The sequence below is a fragment of the Zonotrichia albicollis genome, chromosome 19 (genome assembly GCF_047830755.1).
Source record: "Zonotrichia albicollis isolate bZonAlb1 chromosome 19, bZonAlb1.hap1, whole genome shotgun sequence".
Classification (NCBI taxonomy): domain Eukaryota; kingdom Metazoa; phylum Chordata; class Aves; order Passeriformes; family Passerellidae; genus Zonotrichia; species Zonotrichia albicollis.
The window spans coordinates 6201840-6215215 of NC_133837.1; the positions used below are offsets into that span (position 1 = coordinate 6201840).

The 13376-nt window shown below is 39.4% G+C and overlaps 1 protein-coding gene across 1 annotated transcript in view; it reads left to right on the forward strand.

The window, feature by feature from the left end:
* FOXK2 (forkhead box K2) overlaps positions 1 to 13376 on the forward strand; it is a 45595-nt gene that overhangs the window by 1774 nt on the left and 30445 nt on the right. The window lies entirely within an intron of this gene.

The window sequence follows — 13376 nt, forward strand, 5'->3', positions numbered from 1 at the left end:
TAATTATTTGGCATGTGGTTAATCTGTATTTTAATCTAACACCTTTATGAAATGTAGATCAAATACTTTTTCCTTTATAAGCACTGCAGTATAATATACTATTTGTAAGCACAGTTGTGCATGATCTGTGTTGATTTCAAACAGTCTAGAATTAGTTGAAGTAATTGAGTCAGGAACATTCTTTTAAATGTTACCTGAGGAAACATTTAAAAGGGGAAAAAATAAGTACTTCTTCATGCTGTCCACTGATTTGTAATTTATTCCAGTTCTTTCCATCAGTGTTGCTTTTCAAGTGGAAAGGAGATTCAGAAGGATTTTTTTGTCTCGCTTTTGAATTGAATGATGAAAAGTTGTGTGTAGTTGAAATTTCTTCGCTGGTGGTGCAGGAGCTGGCGTTTGCTGCGTTCAGAGGTGACGCCGTTCCTTGGGCTGTGCACACGCAGTTCCAGGGCTGCTGGACGTGGTTCTCTCCTGGTTACAAACTGGAGCTGTGGGCCAGTAAATAAAAGGTGCCCTTGGCCAGGAGCTGGAGCCACCACGGAGGGGGGTGAGCATCACCTTGGAGGGCAGGGAGAGTCTGCAGCCCCAGAGTTACTCTGGTGATTAACAGCAACTGCTACTTTGTTGCTTTATTAAAAACAAACCTGTTTCTACAACACAAGTCTTACTGGGGATGAATGGGGAAATAGTAGTTTCATTATTTGCAAAGCTGTTTCTTTTTGAACAGAAGTCTTCAGGCAAATTCAAGGTACTGTCTCCTTTTAGGAAGTCCTTATTTGCTTGCTGATGACTAATGTTGTTTGTAGTCCTGTTCTTGAGTTTTGTTGTAGATTTAACTGATCACACTGAAGGTGGTCTCCTGGATTTTAAGAATCAAACTTGCTTCAGTATAATGTAAACATTAATTAATGGTTGAAGTGTGATGGGAAAGAAAGTAGTTTTGGTGTGAGCTCAAGATTGATGATTGCCAGCCTCCAGCTCAAGTAATCACCAGATCTATTTTTGTTGTTCTTTAATCCTCCTCTGTTGCCAGTAATAAATATGCTTTGCCTATGAATTCACAATCATCAGAAATTTTAATGGCAGGTGAAGTTTAAAAAATTCAGGATGGCCTGTTCCTTCTGTTTAAGTGATGCTGGAAACCAAGAATGGGGGGTCCATCTCTGTTTTGTCTGATTATTAATGACTTACAAAGGTGCCAAGTGAAATACTCTTACAGACTTTAAATCTCTTATTGCTTGTCACTAATAATTGTGTATAGTTCCAGTGTCCTTGGCCTTTTTTTGTTTCAGCACAGTGTTTAAATTTGACTGCATTAATAATGTTACTGAACTCCTTGTTTTTGGAAGGAAAAAACAGAAATGCACCTTGGTAGTCTCCTGCAAAACACACATTTTAAACATCTGGGGAAATTAAATTATTAATGTTAGAGTATACACTTACCTGTAATAAAGGCATCTTTTTTCTGCAGATAGAAATGTCATGAAACGTGGAATTACTGTGCCTTAAGATAAATGTTCTGGTTGCTATTTTTAATGCCTCCCTGGAAGCCTCACTGGCAATTCAAATGTTGAAGTTATCAAGCAGGAGGTAATAGCAGTGGGAAGTGTGTTTTTGTTTTTGCAGTTCTTGACAGACTCCCGTCCCTCCTTGTGTATGTACAAACCAGCTGTCGTCTTGTGAGATGAATCAAGTGGGGGTGGGGAGAAAAAAGCCATTTTTGAGTGTGTCCAGCAAGGAGCTCTCCTGTCAATGTCATGGCACACATGGAATGAAAGAGACTGCAGAGGCTCCTGCTCAAGACACTCAGATCAAAACAAGAAATTCATATTTCTGCAGCCACCTTTGAGATGCACAGACTGTCCCTCTCCATTCCTAAAAATCATGTTTTTTAATTGCTTTCATTTGCTGCCTGTGGAATTTCCTTGCCTTCAGTGAAAGCATTGATTGGATATATTGCTAGGTAAATCATAACATCAATATTTGCTTTTGAGGTACTTGGCTGGAAAAACACCTTTTGTGCTGGGCAGAGCAGTGGTTGTTGTCAGAGCTGTTGTGTTCAGCTTTTGCAGAGGCAGGATTCCAGGCAGATGTAACTGATACAGCTGGAAAAACAGACAGACTTCTGGGTACAGCTTTGCTCTGAAGGAGTGCTTTTGTTTTGGTTTGATTTTTGGGTTTCTGGGATGTGCTTTGTGCATTTGAATTCACAGAACTCAGGACATCTTGGACTTCATTGTTCTGAGGCAGTCTTACTCATTTTGACAAACCCATAGATTTTGTATTTTAGTCATTACTTTTGGTTTTTCTTTTGTGGAGGTAATTTCTGATTCATAAACAAGATGCCATGAACATAGGAGCAGCACTTTTAATCCAGATCACAGATGCATTTAGTCCATGACCTGCCTTAGGAGTGGTCAGTAGCAGATGCCCAGGAAGGAGCATGAAAATTGATTAATACAAATTATTATGTTTCACTTGGTTATTCTTTTGTCAGGGTTCAATTCTTTTTGAGTTAAAATAATTTACTGTTTGCATTTTTCTCTCTGTTTTTAGTAGTTGAGTTTGGGTAAACCTCCTCTATCCACTGTGTCTTTGGATAGTGAATTCTGCAAAGTAATTGGAGCCCATGTTGGGAAAAATACCTCTTATTGCTGAGTTTTGGTACCTGATGCCTGGTAATTTCATTTGATCCAACTGAAGCTCTTTTATAGTAAGAGACAGTAAATAACTCTCCCATTCTGCCATTCATTCTGCAGACTTCTTTACATTGCTGAGTGTGGGTGCTCTTACAGTAAATGACATCAAATACGTTTTACTTGAGCTTAACATTTACTGACTAAGCCTAAATTAAACCTGTGTAGCTGAAAACTAAAATTTAATTTGTTTGGATTCCTCTGATTTTCCTCCTGGTAATACAGAGGGCTGAATCAATAATTTTAGCTTGGTGTTGTAGTCTGGAGCTACAAGCTGGGGTTATTGCTGCCTTTCAGCAGGAGAAGTTCTCCTGCTGATGAAAGCTGGTCCATTCTGAACAAGGATCAAGTATATCTATGCCCTGAGTCAATTCTTTGGAAAAGTTTATTATGTTCAGTGTTACCTGCTCAGGAAACAGATTGTAAAGAGCCCCAAATATATCAGTGCACTTTTTTCTGTCATCTAATTGCAGTTACTTAAATTGTGTGCAAAGCTGTGATGTCTGTGTGGTTGGAGCTGTGACTGTGCATGTGCTCCATGGAAATTTCTCACTGGGAACATCTGTGGTTTGGCTTAACATGTCACCTGGAGGTGAAAGGATCATGACATTTCCTTGGGTAGTGTTCCATGGGAGCTGAGGAAGAACATGCACTGCTTGGATTTGGGTTATGATTTATATCCTAAAGGTTTTCTTATGAATAAAGAGATACTTTGAGCAACCAGACAAAACACATGCTTCAAGGAATTGGTGTTAATATATCTGTAAGTCCCTCAGGCCATGGGGCACCTGCTTTTTCCCTTCCCTGACACCGCTTGTGACAGAGGCACCTCAGGGTGACAGCGGCCTGAGAGCTTGGGACTGATTTGTGTTCAGGGGTGTGTTTGGAGCCTCACACCAGCTAAAAAACTCTCAATTACAGATAAAACTATCAATTACAAATAAAACTATCAATTACAAATTACCTCACAACATGCATTGCTTGGGTTTGAGCTATGGTTTATGTTTTAAAGGTTTTCTTATGAATAAACAGATACTTTGAGCAACCAGACAAAACACATGCTTCAAGGAATTGGTGTTGATATATTTTGCAGTCTGTACTGGCAGAGTGCTGTAAGTCCCTCAGGCCATGGGGCACCTGCTTTTTCCCTTCCCTGACACCGCTTTTGACAGAGGCACCTCAGGGTGACAGTGGCCTGAGAGCTGGGGAGAGCTTGGGAATGATTTGTGTTCAGAGGTGTGTGTGGAGCTCCACACCAGCTAAAAAACTCTCAATTACAGATAAAACTATCAATTACAGATAAAACTATCAATTACAAATTACCTCAGAGCATAAAACTAAGGAGCATTGGACTTGACTGTGACTTGACAGACTGAGACTCCAGAAACTTTTATTTACTGGTCCTGTGCCATAGTGACTAATAAGGTCGGCAGGGCTGTGTTTATAGGTGGGTTTTTGGTTACTTTACAGTAGGATTTGCAAATGTCAAGCTCAGTAGAAGCAGTGTTCTCAGTTTAGCAGATCTGATTGAAGAGGAGTGTAGGAGGAAGGTAGAGCACATATGATTTGAAGTGAAAATAGAGATGAGCGGGAAGTTTCTATAGTAATAATTTGTGTTACAGTTGTTTCTGTCATCTCTTTTTTTCATATTTGCCTCTCAGTTACACACACCTTCTGAGTTAATTTTTTATTTTATTAATAAAGCAGTGTTGCAAAATGTCAGACACCAATCAGGTAATTGAGGTAATGCTTAAATAGTTTATATTTGGATTAATTTGCACTCCATATGCTTTTTCTGTTGGTATGATTGGTATGTATATGAAACATCCTTACCCAATTCTACTGATGCTACAAATGTTCTTACATCTGTAGGAAGCAGATTTTTTGTGTAATTCTATGAAATACTACAAACTTTGTAGTCTGTAAATTTCCTGTAAATTTCTATGACAGAAGCAAGATTAGTGTCATTTTGGTTTAAAGGTGCAAAGTCAGTGTTAAAACTGTCTGTTCCAAGAATCTGCAATTAAAAGAGTTTTGAGATTTTTATTTCAGTTAATAATGAGGTTGGAGATATGCAAATTAAATAATTCTTTGCATTGATTAAATCAAAATACTAAGGTGCCATGTTTGAGTAGGATGATACACTTAATCAATAGCAAAAGTAGTAAGTTAAATGAACTAATAAAGAAAATAAGTTAATCTTTCACTTTGTCTTTTCAAATAAATGTGTGTTATTAATTTGCTTATAATTAGGTAAGGACACTTACAAATATAATTCCTTCTTGAAGGGAGATGTGTTTTAGAGAATAATTGTGGTGTGGAGGAGTTCTGCTGCTGTTGGGTGTTTCTTTTTATTTTTTTCAGCATGTGCAATTGTAATGGACAAAGCAGAAGGTTATTTACAGTCATGCCTGAGCCATTCAAAATAAGATGATGCTTCTCATTTGCTGTATTTTCAGTAAATGCAGCAACTCTTCAAGACATCTCAAGTCCCAATAAAATTAAAAAATACAGGGAAAAATATAATTTAAAGAGAACCATGTATTTCTCATGTGGTGTGAGGCCATGGCTTTTGCAGTTAGAAGGACTCTTCACAACAGTTCACTAATAAGCTGCTGTCTGTGCTGAAATCCTGGGAAGGTGGTGGCTTTATCTGCTGCCTTGCTTGTTTTCATGATAAAAAGTTGATGTGTAGTGACATTTGTTTCCTGCGACTTCCTGCCTTTAAGGAGTTTTTTGACCTAGATAAAGCAGTCAGAGGGGAGGAACCATATTTATTCTGCAGCTATTCCACTTTGGATAGTACAGGAAATAAATGTTCCCTTTTCCAGTTAAGATTCCCTCACTGAAAGGAGCTGAGGCTTCAGTGAGTTGCAGAGCTGGTGCAAATTTTTTGACACATCATCTTTTGTAGGGCATGAGAAGGTCTGTGCATGGTTGGAGTTTGTTTTTTCACCGTTGAGGGTGTTTGTTTGTGTGATTCTCCTGCAGCCCTGCACGTGCTGCTCTGTCCTCTCAGGTACTGCCAAGCAGAACCTTGGACAAAGCAGGGTCTGTGTGTGCTGGAAGGAAAAAAAACATTAAGTATTCAAAATTTTAGAGTGTCTTAATAAATATTAATATGAACACACTACCTTTGTGTTTGTCCATGTGCAGCAAATGAAATGAAAACCATGAGGAGATTGGCAAACAGTTCTGTCCATGCTGATCCAAACATTCCTGTTGACCTCAGCAAGGAAGCTCCTGTGGACCAGGATGTGCAGGGAATTGAGAGTTTGGAGAGCCAGAGCAGTCAAGTAAAAATGCCAGAGTCCTGTCATTATCAGGGTGTTATGAAGTGGAACAAAATTAGTATAAAGTTGACTGGAATTAATTTTAATTCATTGCTGGTTTAAGGCTTAACTTTAAGAATTACAGAAGGAAGCTCCAGCCAAAGCCTGGCTGAAGGCAGAAGTGACCTCAGTGTTGGATCAGAGTGCTCAGCACCTTGTCCATGTGGGCTCTCTGGGGATGGGGAGAGCTGGAACTAGATAAAGTGCTTCAGGTAACTACAATGCCACCTTGAAAAAAATGTCTGTATTCCCAACAGCAGAACTTTTGGAATGCACAGGGTGGTGGGAATAATGTGATGCACAGGGTTAGAATAATGTGATGTGCAGGGTTAGGATAATGTGCAGCTTAGTGCCAAATCATGAGTAAAAATACCTGAGCACTACTGGATTTTTTGTGGTGATCTGGAGTGAGTGCAGTTACTGATAAATATTTAATACACAGGCTGGTTAGAATAATGTGCAGCTTAGTGCCAAATCATGAGTAGAAATACCTGAGCACTACTGGATTTTTTGTGGTGATCTGGCACAAATGCAATTACTGATAAATATTTACAGTGTTGTAAACATTGTCCTCACAAATAATGAGGACAAAAAAATGGAATGACTCAATTTAATAAACCCCAGAACTATGACATCTGGAAAAGTACAGAGGGCAGAGCTATAGGGTGGGAAACTGTTCTGAAAAGTAGCAGAAGAGTGAAAGCCATGACTGCAGAGGGATCATGAGATGCTGCTCTCAGATGATGTGTCCAGGCACTGATGTGATGACTCTGTGGAAATTGGGGAGTGGCAGCTGCTGCTGCAGCTTCCATCGTTCTGGAATCAAATCTGTGCTAAAGGATCTTGCAAAACTGCAAGGATTTCAGTGCAGGGTTGCTAAAAGGAATTGAAGAAGTCCCAAAGAGTGGGGGACAGGAGGGGTTCAGTATGTTTGTTTATTCAGAAGGAGTGTGGGGTGCCTGGGTCGGTGTTTATGGGGCTGAATGAGAGAACTAAAGGCTCTCTAATGGATCACACACAGGTGTGAAAGCACAGGCTGTCAACTAAATTGTCAAGGTTTGAATGAAGCTGTGGTGCTTTCAAGAGTGCTGGGATATCTATCTCACCTTCTTCCTCTGATAAATATATCAAAACCAACCATTTATACATATAAATACATATAAATATAAATATGTACATTTTGATATAAATATATCAAAAATAAGTCCCAGTTGAGAGCATGGTGACATGTCATGGTTTACCTTACAAGAGGTAAAGCTGAACCTTCTTTACTTCCTCTGCAAGTCTTTTTTAATAAGCTGTCATGGGGTTTGATACCATTTGATTGTGTGTTTTAACAGAGTCAATATTTGTCTTGGCTTGAAATTAAAATTACTTCTAAGCATCAAACATCCAGTGGCATATTTGTTTATTTCCACTTGCCAGTAGTGTTCTCACACTGATGTTGATGCTTTTGTTCACTGTGTCATACTCTTCATATTGGAGGACACTGTACAGTTTCAGAGATAATTTTTGTGTAATATAAAGTGATTCTGTGAAAGTTTTTGTTCTTTGAGTAAGTCTTAGATACAGCTCATGGGGTATAAGCCACTTAATTCTTGTCTTGATAAGAAATCAGGCTAGTGTATAATGGAAAAGGTCTTTCTTTACATCTTGTAGTGAACTTGAATTCAAGTTTTTTGATTACTTAAAGGAAGATTAAATGTATGGTTCTGGTTCAGAAGGTGTGGATGTTATAATTTATTGATAGAAGTTCTTTTTAAATTCTGATTTTCACTGATGTGTTCCAATATGGGAGCAGGTATTTTGCCTGCCCTTTTCCTTCTTGGCTTCCTTTTTTCCCTGTCACAGCTGGGAAAAAGTAATTTAACTTCCTTTGAAACATCAATTTCCTCAGAAAGCTGTAGCTGAAATGTTGGTGCTTAGCACAGTGTACAATACGTGTTTTACTACTGTAAGGTAAAAGTCTGATTGTTTATGAGATATAAACACAGTTAGCTTTTGTTTGTTTGTTTTAATGTTCTCTTTGTTGTTTTTTAGAACTGAGAATACAGGAAAAAATTCATTTATCACTTTGTGTTGTCCTCTGGACATATTTGGGTGTTCTAGGCAGAATATAACTTGAGCAAGCAAGGCCTAGACATGTAGTTTATACACTTCTGTAGTATTATACATATAATATATAATATATAATATATAATATATAATATATAATATATAATATATAATATATAATATATAATATATAATATATAATATATAATATATAATATATATGCAGTGCAATTATATATATATATACAGTACAATTATATATAATTGTATACTATGCAGATATTATATATATTATTGTATATATTTCTGTTTGTTATAATCAGTGCTGTAAACACACAAGGGAACTAGTTGGGAAGGATAAATGACAGAAACTGGCTCTTACAGAAAAGAATTTCCCTCCCTGGGTGGTTCTGCAATATTCTGACCTTTCTAGGCAGGTGAAAAATGCCTGCAGAGCAAGAAAGGACACAGAGAAATAAGATTTTAAAATGAGTAAGGCTTAGAGAAGAGAAGGGTGAATTTATTCACATGAAATTCTCTGTGGGGATAAGTTTATATTTGAATCAGAGGAAACTGGTTATTGAAGTAAGTAAAAATCATGGCAGAGAGGATAAATGCTCTCAGGCACACAGTGGGGTTGTTGGGGCTGCCACAACAGGGCCGGGAGTTGGGCTCTGATCTGTGTGGGTCCCTTCCAGCTCAGGATGCTCTGTGATTGATTTTAGCATCACACCCCACAGAGATGAGAAAAATGGGAGAGGGGAACTCAGTTTCTACATGGGAGAGATGAGGACACAGATCAAGGTGTTTTGCTTTAGAACATGGGCAGAATATTCTGGGGTTTGTAGTTGTGTGAAGAGAACTGGAAGGATGAACTGGGAGTCTTGAGGAAAGATGGAAGAATAAGACATCTCAAGTTTAAGGGCTGAGCCTGAGAAGCAATACAGTTGTTATTAGAAATATAATCATTAACCTAATGTAGTGTAAGGAGTCTCAGACTTGGGTGTTTCATTGGGGAAATGTCATTCAGAAGGATCTGGGCTCTCACATTTTGGTAAATTGAGCTGTGCTTTAGCATCTGAGCTAATCCAAGGTTCCACTGCTGCTACAGGGGAGCTCAGGAGGGAAGGTTCTGTTTTCTGCAGTGCTCCTGGTGCAGCTTGGGCTGGCCTTGGTGCTCATCAGATGTTCAGATGTTGCTGCTCTCTGCTTTTTTTGCTATTTTTGGGTGCTTTGCTGTTGCACTGAAGTGGCTCACAGAGAGGTCTGGCAGGCACTGGAGTACATGGTGGGCCTGCACAGACTTTGGGCAGCACTCAGCTGGCTGGGATTGTGGAATTGTACAGTAAAGAGTTGCAGTTATAGGAGCTGTTTGTGCTCTATGAAATAAAAATGGAAAGGAAAAGAAAGATTTGAAACAGTGAAAGACCAAAAGTAACTTTGGTGTACTAAAAAAGCACTTGTAATGTAATGTAAAAATCTTTCAATCCTAGAAGTTCTTGTGACAGCATGCCTTTTGGTAAAGGAGTATGTTAAATTAAAAAAAAAATTAAAAGGTTAACCTTAAGTAGACAGGATGCTGACATAATTGATGGTATCATACCTTTGGTTAATCTGTGCTTTCTGGCTCTCTGTTTTTATCTCTCTGTAAATGTGAACACACAGAGAAAACACGAAGAAAAAGGGGGTATGGGTTCCTTGGCCGTGGATCATCTCATAGCAGGGGACAGAGTTAATGTATGGTCTGCATTCCATATATTGAATCAGCCTGGCTCCTGCCTAAATCCAGGCTTTGCTCCACAGCTCACCAGTCCAGTTGCTGGTGTATTGTGCAGAGTGGAATTAAAGCTCTAGGGAAAATTGAACATTAAGGATACAGTGCAGGTAAATGGTATTTTAAAACATTTTATACGTGATTTTTGTTTGTAGTGTGTGTAGGTCCCAAAAAAAAGCCCTTTTATCTCAAAGACTTCTCTACCTGTAAGGCAGGCAGGTGAGTGATTGGAGTTTGTGCAGCATTCTGTGTGGACTGCCTGAAAGGAAAGCATTATTTTGAAGATAATTGTGAAAACTTCACTGACTTTTACATGTCTTCATGGCAGGGGCTACATGTATGGGATGGTGCTTTCTCAGGAAATACATAAATGTGCTGAAGTTGACAATTCAGGTAGCTCCCATGTGATTTGGTTTTCCTGTGGTGTCTTTTGAGGGCCTCAGCTTGATAGTTTGTAGAAGCATCTCAAACAAAGGTGTGATTTGGAGAGAGCTTTTCCTTCAAATGCTGGACAGCAAATCCAGAGTGCCATCAAAGGAAAAATCATAATTCAGTGGAGTTGATCCAAACTACTTGGGTAGGAGTTTGGAAGTAGCTGTGCATGGGCTTCCTGCCCTGATGGAACTGAGAGCTCACCTTCCCTCTGAGCCCTCCCAGGGCTGATGAGGTGCAGCATTTCAGGAAAACCATCCTTGCAGGAGGAGCAGATGCTAACAAATCCCAGCCTTCCTCTCTGTGCAGTGTTTGGGGGCTTGGATGCTGACAGAGGTTGGTAGGAGTGAGTTCCTTAAAAGATCATCAGTCCAAGCCCTGTTTATCACTTGCACAGCTGAAAGCAGTAAATAATGCATTAGGCAAAGAGGTGTTCAAGGAAGTGAGTTGTTTTCTTTCCTTGGGTGTGGGGATGTGCTGGGTGTGCCTGGGTTAGGCTCAGATAAGGGTCTGGAGGTGTTTCTGTCTGATCTGCCTGACATGGTCAGCACTCAGTACACTACTTTTGGAGAAACCAGCCAAAGCACTTGTGTGGTGTGAGCCAGGAGGTTTTTTGGTCAGGTAGAGGGGCTTGGTGGTTTGGTCCTCTCTGCCCTTTCATATTTCTGAACATTTTTGCCGTCAGTAGCATTAGGGGCTGCAAGGCAAACACTGACTTTGTGTTCAAATGCTATGAAAATCCTGCTTTGGAGAGGGTGCAATCATTCTGAACTTTATTAAAATGACTAGATTGGGTGGTAAGATTCTCACAGAATGATGAAATGCATCCTCATGCAGCCCTACTCTCAATGACACCACCAAGATCCTGGCAGCACTTCTGCAGCTGCATCAGGGTGGAAGAGCAAATGCAGCAGTTTGAGGTGGCTCCCCTGTGCTGGGAATGCAGGACTGATGTCTCAGTGTAGGGTGGGCTCTACAGTTTGTGGTTGGGTACAGAATTATTCAGCTTTCTAGATATTGATAATTAACACAGACATTTAGGACCTGGAAACCGCAGTGTTTCAGTTAAAATGTCCACGTGACGGGCACAGGAAAGAGATGCAATAGGTAAAAACCACAGGAGAACTTCAGTTGTTTGTTTATCCTCCTAAATTGAAATTCAAGCCTTTGTTTTTAAACCTTTTCCTGGTATTGGTCAGCCCATAAAGCTGAGAAATGCAACTAGTCTATGAATATTCACCCTTTCTGTAACAAAACTCATTAGAACTGAGATTCTGCCAGAAGTCTGTTAGAACTTTAAAAAATATTCTGCTTTCTTTATTTTTTCCTTTGTTTTCTTTTTTGAGATTTTTTGTAGCCTAAGATACTGTTTTCTTATATAGTAATTTTTCCTTAAGTACATGACAGGATATAGGGAATATTACCTCAGAAAATTTGACACTAATTGTTAATTGTTAAACATTCAGAAGATAAAATTAAAAACCTCATTCACAGTTGGGAGGAGAGCTCAGATCCTTCCACCTTTCTCTGTTTAAACACACAAGGTAAACTCAAAGCAACTCCTGATGAAGATTTTAAATTTCCTTCATGAATTTTAGCCTGTTGTGAATGGCTTTTGCTGTCTCCTGCAGTGCAGGCAGCCAGAGCACTCAGTGCCAGCACTCCCTTGTACACAGATGTTGACTTTGCTGTCAGCAGTGAAATAGCCCTGCTTGTTTTATGGGGTGGTTATTCTGAGGTTGGAAGATTGTTGAGCCTGGAAGAGATCTCTAACCCCAGCTTGCTGCTTAGCTATAAATAAGTTTGGTCTGCTGTGGACTAGTAAGTACTCAGGATTCTTACGTGAGGTTATTCACTCTTATCAGGGCTATCAGCAAACTGGGTGGTTTGAAGCCTTTAAAGCAAAGAAGCATGCAAGCCTTGCAAAAGAGTCAAAGAAGCTTCTGAATATAAATAATTCAACTCTCAGCCAGAAGGATAAAATAAAAATCTGTAGAAGTTTTAAGTTTAGGGATAGTGTTTTTAAGTTATTTTGGTTTAATAGTAGCTAAAGGAAAGATTTTTTGTATTTGTCTATGTGTGTTCTTTGAGTTAGCTGCAGTGTTGCTGAAAAGTGTGCCGTAAAATAATTGAGCCTCATCTGAAGAGCTGGAAAGCATGGTTACATGGAATACAAAATAACCAGAGTGTGGGAGAGTGTGACTTTACAGGGAGAAGAAAACTGAGTAAGGTGGTTTAATCAAAAATGTTGGTTGTAAAAGTCAGGCTTTTCCACAGCTTTTGAAATGAAAAAAGAAAAATGCTGCTGTTGTGGAAATGAAGCTGGGAGATGGCAGTGTAGGAATGTGTGATCTGGGTCTCCTGCTTTGGGAGGCAGGGTGTGTTCTTGGTAATTCTCATCATACTCACACTCTGATTCCGTTCTTTTACTGAAAGCTGTTGGTGTGCCTCATCCCCAAGGAAACTCTTGTTTCTGCAACTTACTCTTTTTGCAACAACCTTTGATATTACAGCATTTGGTGGTTTTCTTGTTCTTCCATTACAATTCTTTATTTGGATGGTCTAATAGTTTAGGGTTAATTACTCTCAGTTGATTGTGAGGCCCAGGGGGTTTGGGAGCCTGTTGCAGTGACATTACCCTTCAGCTGGGACATCCCTGGGCTCTGCTGGGGGAAACAAGCTCTGCTTACTGGGTGTGCTTCACCAGCACTGTTCTGTCCTTCTTGGGACTCTTCTGGTTTTATGGGAGCTGCTTGTTGCAGCTTTCCCTAGGAAATGTAAAGAAGGAAATATATACAACTGCCCTATGTTTTCCTAGGGATGTTTTGTGGTAAATAAATTGCTGCCTGAGAACATATTGACAGTGTCTGACACAGAAATGAGCTGGACTTAGCAAGTTCTTCACTGAATGAGGGAGACTTTTATTTTTAAATCCGAAAGGGCCTTAGATACTTGTGATGGTTCACACCATCTTTAAGTCATTAGAATAACCCTCTTAAAGATGTTCTAAAAGGAGACAGGATTTGACTTGTGCAGGTAATGATTTAATACAAAAATACAAAGGAAAGAACAATCACTCTGGGGTAT